Source organism: Neophocaena asiaeorientalis, unplaced genomic scaffold, assembly GCF_003031525.2.
Source record: "Neophocaena asiaeorientalis asiaeorientalis breed wild unplaced genomic scaffold, Neophocaena_asiaeorientalis_V1.1 scaffold70, whole genome shotgun sequence".
In the NCBI taxonomy this organism is placed as follows: domain Eukaryota; kingdom Metazoa; phylum Chordata; class Mammalia; order Artiodactyla; family Phocoenidae; genus Neophocaena; species Neophocaena asiaeorientalis.
In genome coordinates this window covers 8,958,464-8,975,165 of record NW_020175410.1, presented here as the reverse complement: position 1 = coordinate 8,975,165, position 16,702 = coordinate 8,958,464, and positions in this window count along the sequence as shown.

The following is a 16,702-nucleotide window of genomic DNA, read 5'->3' as shown; positions in this document are numbered from 1 at the left end:
TTTCATTCTTCTACCTGTAGCTGTCCAATTTTCCCAGCACCGCTTATTGAAGAGACTGTTTTTCTTCTTGTATATTCTCGCCTCCTTTGTTGTAGATTAATTGGCCATAGATGTGTGAGTTTATTTCTGGGCTTTCTTTCCTGTTCCATTGATCTATATTTCTGTTTTTTGTGCCAGTACCGTACTGTTTTGATGACTGTAGCTTTGTAGTATAGTCTGAAGTCAGGGTGTCTGATTCCTCCAGCTCTGTCCAAATCACCATTCTTTAAAACCAATCTCCAACACATCTCCCCTATGAAGATTACATGGAACAGAGAGGTAACTATTTACCCTCAACAAATAACATTCTGCCATTTTAAAGAAAAAAAAATGCACGTTGAAACAGGGATTCTGGTCCACAACAGCTAATGATCAAGAGGAAAACTTCCCTAAATTTCCTTAAAATTGTGGGTGAAATCAAACTTGGTCAAAAGGAGCTGCTGTCTCCCAAATGCAAATGGTCCTAGCTGTCCCCTTCCAGGATATCACTTAAGAGAGCAAGAAGACCTCTTCCCCAATTCAGACAGATGAGATCTCAAAGATCATACTCTGATGCTACAGATCACATTCAAGAGATCCCAAACCAGTTCAATCCCTGTTCAAACTTGAGGGAGCTTGTTTCAGGATAGAAACAGACCAACAAGGAAACAAACCTTACATAGCAAATGGAAATATGTTAAAATTGCTGTTTCCAATAGATTGTATGGGTCCAAAGAATAAAATGATCTTAAAAATTAAAAAAAATTTTTTTTCAATTTTTAAAAGAAAGAAAAGCCTGTTTTTCCCAGATTCGCCAAACAGATATTTCTTACCTTTAGACACAATTTATATTTATAAGCTAAAAAGCAAACAACAACAAAGGACTCAGAATTCGGTTTTCTTAACTGCTCCAACATCAAAAGAGTTAGTTGATTACCTGGGAGGGAAATAAATCTTCTGTAATGAATTGAAAACATATTTTCTTGGATGTGGGTCGGCCCCCTGCCCAATAGTAAAACTGACATATTTTCCTTGTTGAATTATAATTGACAACTCATTTTTGGAGGAATCTGTGGGAGAATAACAATGCATTACTCTATTTCCTCACCTCTAGTGTTGTTTATTCCTTGCACTGTGTAGATGGAGACACTGAGTCTCAAGGAACTGGGGGGGTTCCTTCACTGCTTGATGGAGAGGACCCAGCCATGTGCTTCATGCTGACCTCGCTGACAACCTCTTACTCCCCAGTGCCCCTGTGGCACTTGCAGAACACACTTCCCTCCTGCTCTGTTCTTACTATCTTTGCACGTTCTCATTCTCCATCTCCAGCTGCCCAAGTCCTCCTTGTCTCTTCAGGCTCAGTTCAGATGCCTCCAGAAAGCTCCCACCACTCCTCTCTGTCCCTTTCATGGCACTTGTTAGAACCATTTAGTGCAAGCCTCTTGTAATAAATTGATTGGCACATGTTAGAAGGCAGGGATTCAGTCTGTATCTTTGCATGTCCTACAATGTCCAGGACAAGGTCTTGGACCTAAGATATAGTCAATAGATGTTGGCTGTCTGAATGGTAACCTGCCCTAAATTGGTCAGAACAGCCTTCTCCCTATAGGAAGGGGTTTCTTCCCATGGGGTAGGCAAATCTGTCTACAGGCACCTGCCTTGCCTAGTCCTGAGCAACTTCCTGACACCCCATCTGCCCCCAACCATCCAGGCCCTTGTTATTACTTACTAGTTTCCTTTTCCAAAAGATCAACACAGTGGGGAATGGCCGAATTTGGTTTCATCCACTATTTGAGTTTTAAATTGTATTTACAACGAGTCAGGGCCTACTAGCCTAAAACTATGAGATAAAATCATTTGTTGAATGAATGAGTTTGATGGGGTTCAGGGGAGGCCACTGCAAGATGTGCCACTCAGGCATGTGGATTATTTTCAGCTGAAAACAAGCAAGGCCCAGAAGACTCAGGAAGAATCTTTGAAATTCCCCTTTACTGCCTAAAAGAATTTAAAATAGAAGGCCTGTTCCAGGAGGTAACTATCACCATAGACAACTGTAGGAAAGTATGAACTAGGTGTGGTAGACAGGGAAGAACTTAGCAAGCCCTGTTTGATAAAAGTCCTCTCTGTGTCCCATTGTCTTCAGATGGCTCAGCAAACATTTATTTATAAAACATTAATTCTTTTCATCTTCCTGTGAATTGCCTTACTTCCCTTCAAAGTCTCAAACCCCAGCCTCCTCCTCCAGAGTTCAGAATGGTATGTGTATATATATATATACCTTAGCTTTGCTGTCTTTGAAATTCTTCATGCTTATGTGGTTTCCCTGTACATATGTAATAAATTTAACTTTCTCCTGTTAATCTGCCTTATGTCATTTTAGTTGCCAGCCAAAAGAACTGAAAGGAGAAAAAGGGCAAAATTCCCCTCCCCCACAAGTTCACTGAGTCCTGATTTCGGGCCAGCATTGCATAGAGATTGAGCGATCAGGAAGTTTAGAGAGATTAAAGGGCATACAAACAGAAGGGTAACATGAGATCTGATTCTGTATCAAATTAAAATTATCCTTTGTATGTGTGTATGCTCTTTAAATCCTAACTCTCAACAGGCCTATATCTGCTGTTGGCCTCGCCAGGAAGAAGAGCTTGAGACACACACAGAACAGGCCTACCTGGATGGCTGGAGACCTTAATAGCTAAAGCCTGAGAAGTGCTGAGACCCTTTAGAGACACTGGTAGTTTTCCAAATAAGAATTCCTGAAATTATGGTGTTAACTTTTGATGGACAAGCGTGAAAGTTTTGTTTAAACATAAATCAACCATGTCTTGATTCAGGAAAGAAGTTTATCTATGACAAATAGCAAGTCTTCCTCAAGTGTCTGGGTGTCTACTGTTTGAGCTTTTTTGGGTGCCTGTTGTGCTTCCAGAGATATTTATGTGTTGGTAATACTCTATTGCATAAATACTTTCTGGATGAAAATATATCTCCTTAAGTGCTAGATATATTAAAATATAAGCCTAACTGCTAAAGAATTTACCAATTCTAAAATATGTACGTTTCGATTCAAGGATGGCATTTCGTTTAGAAATGTGACACGAAAATCACATAACTGATGAGGTATGGTAGGCAAATATGTTGCAACATGACTTTCTTAAGTGAATTTTTTTAATGATTTTTTTTTTTTTGCTTTTTGGAAAAAACATTCTGAAGGAAAAGAGTACAGGAAAAAATACACGTCTCCTTTATCTTGTTTTAAAAATGATGCAATAGGAAGAGGTCCAGGACAGTGAACAGTACACAAATAGTTTAAAAGGAGAATAAAACAGAATGGAGAGAGAATATTAAATGAGTTTTAGTCCATAGTTTGGAAAAGAAATGAAATGGACAGAAGCTGTAACTCAGTCTGCAGAGAAGACATTTAGGGGAAGCAAAAGTTAATAGATTCTATGTATGTCTCAATACCTAGTACCAGACGTAAGGTACCTGCCATAGATTTACTTATTTGTTACACAATCACTCTGCAAGATAGGATAAATTGTCCCAATTTATGAATGAGGCTGAGATTAAGTAATTTTCTTGGGTGTGAATCCCAGCTCTGCGTCTTGCCAGCTGGGCAATCTTTTTTTTTTTTTTAATTTTTAAATTTTATTTATTTTATTTTTGGCTGCATTGGGTCTTCATTGCTGTGCGTGGGCCTTCTCTAGTTGCGGCGAGCCGGGGCTACTCTTCGTTGCAGTGCACAGGCTTCTCATTGTGGTGGCTTCTCTTTGATGCAGAGCACGGGCTCTAGGCATGTGGACTTCAGTAGTTGTGGCTCACGGACTCTAGAGCACAGTCTCAGTAGTTGTGCATGGGCTTAGTTGCTCCACGGTATGTGGGATCTTCCCAGACCAGGGCTCGAACCCCTGTCCCCTGCATTGGCAGGCATATTCTTAACTACTGCGCCACCAGGGAAGCCCTGGGCAATCTTTTTTCTTTTTTTAATAAATTTATTTATTTATTTATTTATGGCTGTGTTGGGTCTTCTTCGTTGGGTGTTTGTTGCTGCATGTGGGCTTTCTCTATTTGCGGCGAGCGGGGTCTACTCTTCATTGTGGTGCGTGGGCTTCTCATTGCAGTGGCTTCTCTTGTTGCGGAACGTGGACTCTAGGCGCGTGGGCTTCAGTTGTTGTGGCACGTGGGCTCAGTAGTTGTGGCTCACGGGCTCTAGAGTGCAGGCTCAGTAGTTGTGGCGCACGGGCTTAGTTGCTCCATGGCATGTGGGATCTTCCCGGACCAGGGATCAAACCCGTGTCCCCTGCATTGGCAGGCAGATTCTTAACCACTGTGCCACCAGGGAAGCCCCAGCTGGGCAATCTTAAACGTGAAAAGTTCTGACCCACACTTTCCTTATCTATAAAATGTCATGAGTACGCATGTGTACGTTCCTTAGCTTAGTGCCTTGGATATGTAAGAACTTAATTCTTTTACAATTATTGTCTACTTGAACCTCTGAGATCTATGCTGGAAAATGGCAGGTTAGAAGGAGCCCCACTCTAGTTTCCTGTAGTCTTGCTCTCAAGATCTAACTCTAAACTAAGCCATCTCAGCCCTCATCCTACATGACTGGAGTTTTATTTCATAGGAGGGAAAATGGGTCCCAAGAATCTCATTTGCCAATAGAAGTGATTATAAGTCATTAACATTTTGCTCAGTCTCTGTGAATCATGATCAGGTTACAAAGACATCTAATTATATTACAAAAAAAAGAATAAGGCCCTCTATTTCCATTTCTTACCTATGATTCCCTGATTCTATCATTGCATGAGCCTCACATCCCTCATGCTGTCCATGGAATATCAGTTACAAAGGTTTTCAGCCTTCTGTAGAGTGGTTTGCTACATTTTTTCTCTTAGTAAACTCTGTTAACATGTGACCACCCAGATAGAGGAGAAACTTTTCTGGGGTCTAGATATTTTCCAAGCTAGATTAAGGAGAAGGTTAATGGGACATCTGACAGAGACACCAATCCAAAGGGGCACCAAAACACTTCTGGAGACATAATAAGATTAGGAAAACTGTGCTGGCCAGAACTTGCCTCAGGGAGAATACTGTACATGTAGGAAAGTTTTTGCTAGACTGCTGAAGATGAGAGCTCAGGTCTCTAGGAGCATTTGGAGTTACACCAGATGTTCACTGATATACCGAGTGTAGGTTCTGTTAACTGAACACTTACGCTTTGATCCTAGGGTATAAAGGATGAGACATGAGCTGGGTCCCAACTTCTCCCTCCACTTTTTCCATGAAAAGCTGGACCTCACCTATAAAGAAGTGTTGAGCAGATATTATATGGAGATAAACTTTAATATGGTAACCAGATACTCATAGGTCTTGTTTTATGAAATATTTCCAAATATCACCTGGGACAATGCTCATAGAACTTACACTGTATCTTTTTTTCCCCCAGGTAAGGCTTTATTGGGGCACCTGCTGCAACAGGGGGGAGCGACAACAAACATGTTCCCTTGCTCGCTTGCTCCCTGAGGGGGGATGAGCTTGTTCCTTATATGGCATGAGGGTAGGGGTGTGTCCAGGGATCAGGCTAGAGGGGTGGCTTAGGTGTTTTGCCCACCCTATCTTGATGTTGCGTGGTACATTTCAATCTTCTACACCAGAGGTTCTTTACTGGAGCTCTTCCCTTTCTGGAAGAGGGAGACGTGTGTGATTTCGCCATCAAGAACACAGATTTAGCTGTCACAGTGGAATTCACTAGCCCCACATCTTGCCCGTGCCCAGTTCACCAATGTATGTAACTGAGTTGGGCACAACTCACTGCTATGAATTAAAATATAAAAGCAAATGCCAGTAATAATAGGTGTAGTGGTGAGTTGACTTGCTTATATAAAGCCATTCTGTTGTGGCTTCATCTCTCTTGCCGCATTGTGGGTTATTTCTTGATGTATGTGTAGATAATGACATGCTGGCGGCAAAGATGGATTTGCTTGAATAGTTAACCATTAATTGATATGTTGACTGCAGTTTATTCCATAGCAAAATTCCATATCTTTGTTAATTTTTTGTGCCACGTTACGTAGACACAAACAGAACCAGAACCGAAAGTTTCATTCAGCTTTTCTTGGACATAGAGAGGGATGGGACTCAACAGTTGCAATGTGTTCTGTGCACCCTGTTATTTCAAACGCTGAAACTGTCTGACCATAAAATTTTTTTAATGTGAGGAGGGACACCTGGTTATCATGCATGTACAAGGGAATGATTTGATCATAGCAAAATCTTGAGGACATGTGAGTTTATGTGACTTGGGAAGCTCTGGATTCAAACATCCTAGTAAGTAGCAAATTCATAAGCCAAGGAAAAGAGACTCCTGTAATGGGTAAATTTCTATGCATTGGAAATGTTTTTTAAAAATTGTATTGAGAGGGAATGGACCAAAGAAGCTTCAACATGTTCCTTTGTGTAATGATGAGATTTGTTTCAAAATGTATGCAAAAAGCCAGGATATCCGGGAGCAAGTTATAGAGAATGCGGAACCTATCGCTCTGAAAGGAGGTATTAGTTTGACAAGCCACGTGATAGTAATGGCTGCAGTCAGCTGTTGGTATTTTTGCAGTATGTAAGGGAGAGAGGGTAGGTGAATTCTTTTGTGTACTGCTTCAGTTAACTATGAGAGGAATTGATGTCTTCAATCTCATCTAAGATTTCTTTTTGAGCCATAAGCCAACACTTCAGGGGTGTGGATCAATTTGTACTGATAGTAACCCCTGTTGTGCCTGGTAAAATGTCAAGCTTTGCTCCCTATATACAGAAAGGAATAGCTATTTGTATAATACACTATCATGCACTTAGTGCAAGAAATGTGTCTGCAAAAATGAAGAAGTCTCTGTCTTCTTTATATAGTAACAAAAACTCCACTGGGAGATAAAAAACAAATCTTTGCTTCTTCTGTGATTTTTGTTAAGGAACTGTTAGGTGGCACAGCATCCATCTCCATGTAGAAGTGAGGTGAATTCCCATGGCAGCACATTTATTTTGCAACAAGGAAAATGATGAAAATGAGTAAAGTGCTTCTTTCTTTTGCCTCTGTGAGAGGGTATCCTTTACCAGTTTACCTGAGTACTCATCTAATTGAAAGTGATGGGGGTGTGTAGTCTTTGAGACTAGGATTTAGAGTAAGAAGAAATGCAAAAAAAAAAAAACCATACTATTTTGTCTTATTCCAATTCTGGCATAAGAAATAAGATTATACAGGAAAAAAATTTTAAAAGACTTCAAAGTCAGACTGTCGCCCTCTGAGAGAGGAGCTTTCAAATGGTCTCTGTCCTCTTTAACATACGGCAGCCCCAGGCTGGAGGAGCCAGCTTATGCAGTTCTCCTGTGGGCTAGAGAAGAAACCTGGGCCGCCTGTGACAGCAGAACTCTAAGACCTGCTGCCACATAGAAGAAGATGCATCACAAAATCAAAGACAACCCATCCATTTTTCTTCCCAGGGAATGGTGGAAGAGGGAAGCTGAATGGAGTAGGACTAAGAAAGCAAAGTACTAGGGTGATGTATTCACACTCCCTCCCCACCCTGCCACCCGCCCCACTCCCCAGCCCAGATGAGTGAGGAAAACACACAAGTAGAGAAGCAGAGGTGTTCTTGCCCCCAACACTCCACTTGGGACTCTGGGAGGAATAACCTCACAGGCTGTTCTGCACCATCCTGGGGAGAACCCACATCACTTGGCCATGCAGGAAGTCGGAAGGAGGTTGTGGTTTCCCCCAGTGGCCTTGGTTCCCATAGGTGTATCTATAGGGTCCTACAGTCCTTGAGCCTGAGGTGGAGAGCATCCCCGTGGGGGGTTGCTATAGTGGAGGTGCGGTACTCTGTAGGACAGGTTACAGAGCAAGTCACCTGGCCAGTGACTCAGAAGTGTCTGTAGCCCCTGAGGAACCAGAATGAGGTTGAGTCAGTCAAAGAGAGACCGGATGACAGAGTGACCACAAGTCCCTTCATGAGCCTGTGTTCTGACCACATGAAGACCTAAGGATAGCTCTCGGAAACTGCTCTAATGGTTCCCAACCATCTACATTGAAGAAGAGGTCCAGAAGAATATGAAGAAAGTTCAAACTTGTGTGGAGAATAGAGGGGGAGCATGCAGATTATGCCAGACCAGCACATATAAGGACTTTGGAGGAGGTCTGCATTGTACAGAAGCCACAGAATTGAGCCACAGGTATCAGCTGGGCAAGAACCAACCAGGTGAACTAGGGCCATCGCCCCAAAGACCACTGTGCCCAATATTCTTCCTGGCTATCCAGGAGTCGTGAAGACCTTGCCTGTCCCCCCATGTCCACAGAAGCCATCTTGCAGTGGGGTCAGGGGGACATACCATAGAGGAGATCTGGGAGGCTGTTTTTGCTTTGTTTTTTTTTTTTTTGTCTTTTTCCCCATAGCTGAACATTATCTAAAGGGATTGTTTCCTATATTCATTTGAACTAAGATTTCACCCAGATAGGGCTAAAAGTTAGTGATTGTTTCCCCCATGACTAGAGGTCAGGAGGGGAAGCCTACAATATTTATAATTAAAAACAAAGGAACGGGCTTCCCTGGTGGCGCAGTGGTTGAGAGTCCGCCTGCCAATGCAGGGGACGCAGGTTTGTGCCCCAGTCCGGGAAGATCCCACATGCTGCGGAGCGGCTGGGCCCGTGAGCCATGGCCGCTGAGCCTGCGCGTCTGGAGCCTGTGCTCCGCAACGGGAGAGGCCACAACAGTGAGAGGCCCGCGTACCGCAAAAAAAAAAACAAAAAAACAAAAAAACAAAGGAACATATTTCAGTTGTACTGTAAGTTAAATTTGCAACCCTGTTACTTTTTTTTTTTTTTTTGTCACAGCTTACCCTTCCCCCTCCCCACATCCTCAAGTCCATTCTCTAGTAGGTCTGTGTCTTTATTCCTGCCTTACCCCCAAGTGCTTCATGACATTTTTTTTTTCTTAGATTCCATATATATGTGTTAGCATACGGTATTTGTCTTTCTCTTTCTGACTTACTTCACTCTGTATGACAGACTCTAGTCTATCCACCTCATTACAAGTAGCTCAATGTCGTTTCTTTTTATGGCTGAGTAGTATTCCATTGTACCCTGTTACATTTTTTTTGAAAGCCATGAGAAACAAGTCAGTTTTTCACAAAGTAATTCTTTATTTGACAATTTAAAAAACAAAATTTATCCTTCACCTACAATATGTATCAGTTGTACTCAAACACAAAAATGAGTTCATCTAAACATTGATCTAATAAGAACATGGTGTGGCCAGAGAGAAATTATTTGCTTGTATACAGCAATTTCTAGTTGGGATAAAGTATGTTGAAGTAACTTTCCTTTTCTTAGAGAAACAGTTTTAGAAAATGAAGAAATGACCATCTCAACTGATGTGACAACTTATTTGCAACAATTGAGTGACTCTTTACATGGATATCTTCCCACTGGAGATACCATGCAGAAAAAAACAAAGAGTAAAAACCAAGGATACTGGAGCCATTTTTGGAAAAATCTCAATTGTGTCAGTGAAAGTCCTCTACATAAAAGATAACCTTATTGACTTATGACCCAAAGAATAGGTTTTAGCAAAAAAGGCTTGGGAATTTCTGGTGAACTTGATTAGCACACCCTACAAATGGAAAAGCCAGCAGTGGAGATTATGTGATTTTAGATTTTCTCACTTTCATACATCAAGAAAAGGTCTAGAAACTGATAATGACATGAGTATGTAAAATGTCTTTTATTTCTTGAATATCTTTGAACAAAAACTATAGGAGAAGAAAATATTGTTTTACATGGCTATAATTTTAATGTGTTCTTATTAATTCAGAATTATGGTAAACACTGATTATATTTCATTTATAATTATAATTATCTAAAAAGTATTATTCTCTTTCAGTGGTTTGTAATACATGGTGTAAGAACATAATTTGAGAACAAAAGGATGCCATTTGCCGTCACGTTATGGACCAAGTTCAGTATCCAAGTTGCCAGCACAGTCTTTCAAAGATCTGGTGCTTATACTCCAATGGCAACAACTCAACACAAAGCCCCCTGCCCCGATTTAAATATAACTGAAACCTGATGAAGGCATCTATTTGCCTTTCATTTTAAATGAGGTCTAAGAGGATTTGATAGAATATAATGTGTGTTGAGGAGCAACTCAAAAAGCTGGCATCACCTAATCACTCTTGTTGCTATAAGACAAATGTGATAACTATGTCTAAATTGTCAGAGTACATGGTGAATATAACATAAAATCTTTTCAAGTAGGCATTCTTATCATGAGCTATTGGATTTTGAAGGCTCAGCGTGTCTGTGTCCAGTGTCTTAGCTCAGCGTTATGTCACCTTCCCTCCAGTGTTTTTCCAGTTGGCACTCCCTGTCCATCCATTTGCCAAGGACAACTCCTTTACATTCTTCCGTGGCAACTGGTCTTATTTGAAAATGATGGAGCCTGCTCTTCAGCCTCTCTCCCTCTTTACTATCCTCCTTTTTGTCCAGTTATTACATCTTCTCACTTTGCAAAGGGGCAGCAGATCCATTGTCAAAGTCTTTACCATGAGCAGATATAGGTAGTGTGGGAAATCCTTATGCAGCATTTTATAAAAGTGTACCTTGGTTAGAGTTTTGCAAGTAGAAAGATTATCTGGATTCAAACTGGATTTCAGTTTTGCTGCCCAAAAACAGCTTGCTGCTCCCAAAAAAGAAGTCTGTCTCAGTCACATCCTCAGGTCCCAAGCTGTCCAGTTGGGATGTGTGAACTTGCTTCTTGGGAGGAAAGTTGCTTGGAATTCTCCCAGACCGCCCCAGCTGCTGTCGGCGGCTATGAGGTTCTTAACTTCCGACTTTACATTTTCCTTTCTGTATGTGAGTCCAGCTGCCCACTTCAGCATCTCAGCCAACCACCCCTTTCTACCACCAGCAAGTGCGCAAAGTAGATTCAGTATTGAATATGTATACTTTCTTTTCACAATGTCATCAATAAATCAGCAAGGCATTCCAGCATGTCTACAAATGCTGCAAAGGCTGACATTTTGCCATCTCCACCCTGCCGTGCTCCTGCCAGTCTGAGACTCTATACTCAGACCTTTCTGGTTGTGACTAAGACTCTGCCTTTCTGGCCCAGGGATATATCCTTGAGCAACCTGAGCTCATGCCCCCCAGTCAATAACCAAAGAGTTACTTGAGTGCCACCCTGCTTGTCAGCAAGCTCACACTAATTTTACAGATGCAAAATTTTACAAATATAAAAATATCTGATTAATGTCTGATGTTTAATGACAAACTTAGAAGAAGATATACATGAAATTATTTCTGGGTGTGTTTTGACTAACAAAAGAATTTTAGATCAGGAGCAGCTCCTGTTAGAGGTACTTAGAAAAAAGGAGAGAAAAGAGCAAAGTAATAGGCATGGATAGAAGGAGGCAGAGAGAGTTGGCAGGAAATGAATAGAGATTTTTGCAGTGAAATACTGGAAAGATAAAAGAAGATAATTAAAAGTAACCTAGGGGGCTTCCCTGGTGGCGCAGTGGTTGAGCGTCCGCCTGCCGATGCAGGGGACACGGGTTCGTGCCCCGGTCCGGGAGGATCCCGCATGCCACGGAGTGGCTGGGCCCGTTGAGCCATGGCCGCTGAGCCGGCGCGTCCGGAGCCTGTGCTCCGCAACGGGAGAGGCCACAACAGTGAAGAGGCCCGCGTACCAAAAAAAAAAAAAAAAAAAAAAAGGCAGGGGCCCAGAAGAATAGTTCCAGTTGTGCAGACTGATGTCTTGGGGTACGGGCGGGGGCATCACCCCCACTGAGGCCTGCAGGCATGGCACAGCCTGCTGTACATGGGAAGGAGGATAGGTATCATTGTTTCTCAGCAAGGCACATGTGGTGGGCACCAGAGTAGAGAATGTGCTGGGAGTCATCTCTTGGTTGGCTGTGACGGCCAGCAGAGGAGTGTCTACACAAAGCAGCACTGGGAGGGGCACATTAAGAGCCGAGGGCTTGTAGCAAAACAAGGGTAAAGCAGGCGTTATGTTGTGCCTGGACGTCCATCAAAATGGAAAGGGGGGAGTGGGCTCAGGCCTCAGGGCTTGGCTAAATCCTCAAAACTGCTCATGGTATTCCTGTTGCAGACAATGCATAGGAGTGAACAGGGCGGAGAGTGAGACCATGAGGATGAATAAGAAGAGAGAAAACAGTGTAACTGAGCCTGTATAAATGGGGAGTCAAGAATGCAAGGCTTGTTGTTATGTCAATGGTCCCCTGTAGGTAGAGCATGTGGTTGAGAGGTCAAGGACATGCAAACAAGTAAAATGTTGGAGACTTGAGTCAAGGGCCCTGGGATGATCAGCGCTACCAGGATGCTGGCTTTTTACTCTTTAGAATGTTTATCCCCAACCCCTATTCCAGCCCAGAAGATGAGCTCCTTGACGTGATCTCTGCAGCTCCTGGAACAGCTGGTACATAACAGGTATGCACTAAATATTTGTTGAATGCATGATTAATTAAACTAGCTGGTATTCCTTCTCACTCTCATTATTGGAGAGAGGAAGATTCAGCCAGCCCACAAAACCCATTCTGGATTTAGAAGCAATAGGAAGCCATGCATCCCGGTAGAAGCAGAGAAACACTCTTGTGTTTCTTCCCTTCTCTACTTTGCCCTGTCCCCAACACTACTCCCCTCCCCCACCCCCCGACCTGCAAAAGATCTGTTCTGGTCATGCTGGGTCCCAACACCAGCCCTCACCATGACTCTCTACCCCCTCTCCCCCGCAACTAACTCTGTTGTACCACATGGTGGGCCATCATCGGCTCCTCCATACAGGGAGTTTTTCTCAGCACCACTAAGATTATTGGTAACTGGGAGTGATTCTTCTCAATACATATGAAACCTAGGTAAAAAGCAGAGACATGGGCCAGAGATGGATGCGGCTTTCCAGGAGGAAGCTTTCTATCTTCATGAATTTCATCCATTATTAAACCATGAACCAGCCCTACCGATTTTAATGCCTTGGCTTGGTGTACAACTCGATTCAGCAAAGCTTCAGAACAGCAGAGTGACCTCCTGTGGCAATACTCAGTTTGCTCCCCGGGGCAGATGTAGCCTTGACAGGTCATATGGTTATGTAGGATTCTTTATTGTACTTGTGCAGGCCCCCTTTATTCAACTCATGACTGGGAGGGACCCTTAGCTCCTGGCTCAAGACCTCTTCCAAATTAAGCAGTGATAAATAAGATAACTCACTGTAGATTGCTTTATCCAAAGAAAAAGAATTAGCAAATATGGAGAATCCATAGTATATATATATGTCTTTGGCTTCCCAAGGTCCCTTAGGTAATATGGAATTCTTTAAAAATGTGAAGAGATTTTGGTAACATCACAAGATTCTATTAAATCAAAAATAAAAACAAACAAAAAAACCAATTCTATTAAATCACTATTATTCACCAGACTAAACTTTTCAAGCTATTCTGCTCTCCCCAAGCCCCAGGCCCCACCCAGACCCTAACATAGTGACATGTTCCCAGTCTTCACCAGATAGATAGTGGCCCGATGAATAAGAGTTTTCATCAATCAATGTGACAGAAAGAATTTGAATAAATGGTTCCTATTTCCCTCAGTCTAATTAGAGGGAAATAGCCTAATAAATATATGTGTAAGTTTGATAGAATTTGTGAAATCTGTTGAGTATTTGGAAATCTGTGATTTCATTTCCCAGATACTTAGAGTATATTATGGTTTGGCATGAAACTTTTGCACAGGTAGGTACTTTTGTGCGTTTTCCTTATTAATCATTTTGGTGTCCTCTCTGTGCTTTCACTGTAGTATCCATGAATCCTATTAATAAAACAAAAGATTTAAAGAAAGTGAAGGAAATAAGGCACCCCCGCGGTGAGGCTGGGGAATGTGGTGCAAATGGAGGGGAGGAGGGATTACCAAATATGACTATACATGTCTTTTGTTGTTGTTGTTTTTGTGGTATGCGGGCCTCTCACTGTGGTGGCCTCTCCCATTGCGGAGCACAGGCTCCGGACGCGCAGGCTCAGCGGCCATGGCTCACGGGCCTAGCTGCTCCGAGGCATGTGGGATCTTCCCGGACCGGGGCACGAACCCGTGTCCCCTGCATCAGCAGGCGAACTCTCAACCACTGCGCCACCAGGGAAGCCCAACTACAAATGTTTTGGTTTGCAAGAGGGCTCTCTCACACATGAGTATCTCTCCTCCACTTGTGCCGACTTTCTGTTGGCAGAAGGTATTGAGAGCAATATGCAAATGGAAAATTCAGAAATTAATGTACCACAGGAAGAAAAGATACATTTGATGTTGCTTTTTCACTTTTTCAATTGAAGATAAAATCCTTTGGTGCTTCACTTGCTCCCATCCCACTTTTTCTGGAGCTGTGGTTGAGGACTTGCCCCTAATTATAAGATTTTGTCTGTTGAAGCTGCTGTTTATGCCTGAACAACTGCTCAGAATACCACTGTAATTGCATGTCTGCCTTTCTGACTTCTTCAAAAATAGGAGCATGACTTAGATGTTTGGAAAAGGTTAAAAAAAGTGCTAACTACTAAAAGGAAAAAATAAAAAGGGCTGAAAACTTGCCAGTATTTTATTATAGGTCTATGTTTTAAGATTATTGTAGTAGTAATACCTTGAATTTATCAAATTCTGTAGTGTTTTAACCTTTGTCATACATATTTCCCCCACCCCTGCCCCTCGCCCCTAGAGATATGATGTAGGCTCGATGGTTATCATTATAGCCAATTTGCAGATAAGAAAATAGAAGGGAAGTGATTTGTCTTGCTCTCTGTCTTCTCCCTGTGTCCACCATCTCTGTGGGAACTTTTCATCACCATGGATTCCATTGCCTCTTACATGTGGGTGGAAGACTGCAAATCATTATCATCAGCCCAGAACTCTCTTTAGAGCTCACGCCCCATGTATCCTCCTGGATGTTGTCCACAGATGTCTCACAAGTGTCTTGAAATGAGTATTTGAAATCTGAGCTCACCCTCTGCACTCCGATCTGGACCTTCATTTGTCTGGTTAATGGCCTAGCTACCCAGCCAGTCAGCCAAGCCAGAGTCCTGGACTTCACCTTCCGCCTCCGTGATTTCTCTTCAATATCTTCGCTACGTGTTTCCTCCCCCTCTTCCTGCCATTGCTTAGTTCGAGCTCTTTGGAATCCCTTCCATGGACTACTGATATTAGATTCTGATTTCGCTTCCTGCTTCCAGCCTAGACCAATCCAGTACGTGGCTACCAGAGTGAGCTCTTTATTTATTTATTTATTTTAAAATTTTATTTATTTTATTTATTTTTGGCTGCATTGGGTCTTCGGTTGCTGTGCACAGGCTTTCTCAAGTTGCAGCAAGCAGGGGCTGCTCTTCGTGCGGTATGTGGGCTTCTCATCCTGGTGGCTTCTTTTGTTGCAGAGCACGGGCTCTAGGCATGGGGGCTTCATTAGTTGTGGCATGTGGGCTCAGTAGCTGTGGTGCACGGGCTTAGTTGCTCCGCGGCATGTGAGATCTTCCCGGACCAGCGATCGAACCCATGTCCCCTGCATCGGCAGGCGGACTCCCAACCACTGCGCCACCAGGGAAGCCCCAGAGTGAGCTCTTTAAATCACACATCTGAAGTTGTTACTCTCCTAACTAAAATGCTTAAACAGCTTTCCATGGGCTATGGAATAACGTTCAAATTATTTCATGTGGCACATATGATCTGGCCCTTGCCAATCTCTCCAGCTCTATAAACTTCAAGCCTCTTCATCCACCCTAAATTCATATTTATTGTTCACTGAAAGAGCATATGTGCTTTGAGTCACATCTAATATAGTCTGAAGCGAAAAGAAACCCTTATTATTCCATTTATATAACATTCTTGGAATGACAAAATTATAGAAATGGAGAATAGGGTTAGTGCTTGCCAGGGTTAAGGAGGGGGAAGGGGAAGGAGGGAAGTGGAGGCGCCTATAAAATGACAAATGAAGGATCCTTCTCGCGATGCAAACATTTTGTAACTTGACGGCATCAAGGTGGGTGTGAAACTGTGCACCCCAGATTGGGACTTGAACCCACGGTCTTTTAATTAGAATCACTCACCTGGTGTTTGGACTTACTGAGACTTAGGTTCTTTGTGTCTCAGTGTAGAAGGAATTCAGTGAGAGGCAAAGTGATAGGAAAGAAGTAGATGTATTAATATAGGACGCTGTAAGAGATGCAAGCAGGCAGGCGAGAGAGCTCTGCCCTGAGGATTAAGTGGGCTACAATTTTATAGTCAAGGAAAGGGGGAGGGGAAAAGACCGCCTTCTTCAAGTAGACATGAGGTTTATATCACTAGTTCCTCCTTCATATCAGGCAGGAGAGTGTCTGACCCTCTGAGGTCAAACTAGGATTATCATAGTGCTTATTCAAATCAGTAGAAGGGTGGTGACATTTTTCTTCCACCTAATGGCCTGGGGCATATCTTGTGCTTTTATTTATGGCTTTATAGTTAAGCAAGGTTGATGTTGCTATTGCTTTTTTTTTTTTTTTTTTTTGCGGTACGCATGTCTCTCACTGTTGCGGCCTCTCCCATTGCGGAGCACAGGCTCCGGAGGCGCAGGCTCAGCGGCCATGGCCCACAGGCCCAGCCGCTCCGCGGCATGTGGGATCTTCCCGGACCGGG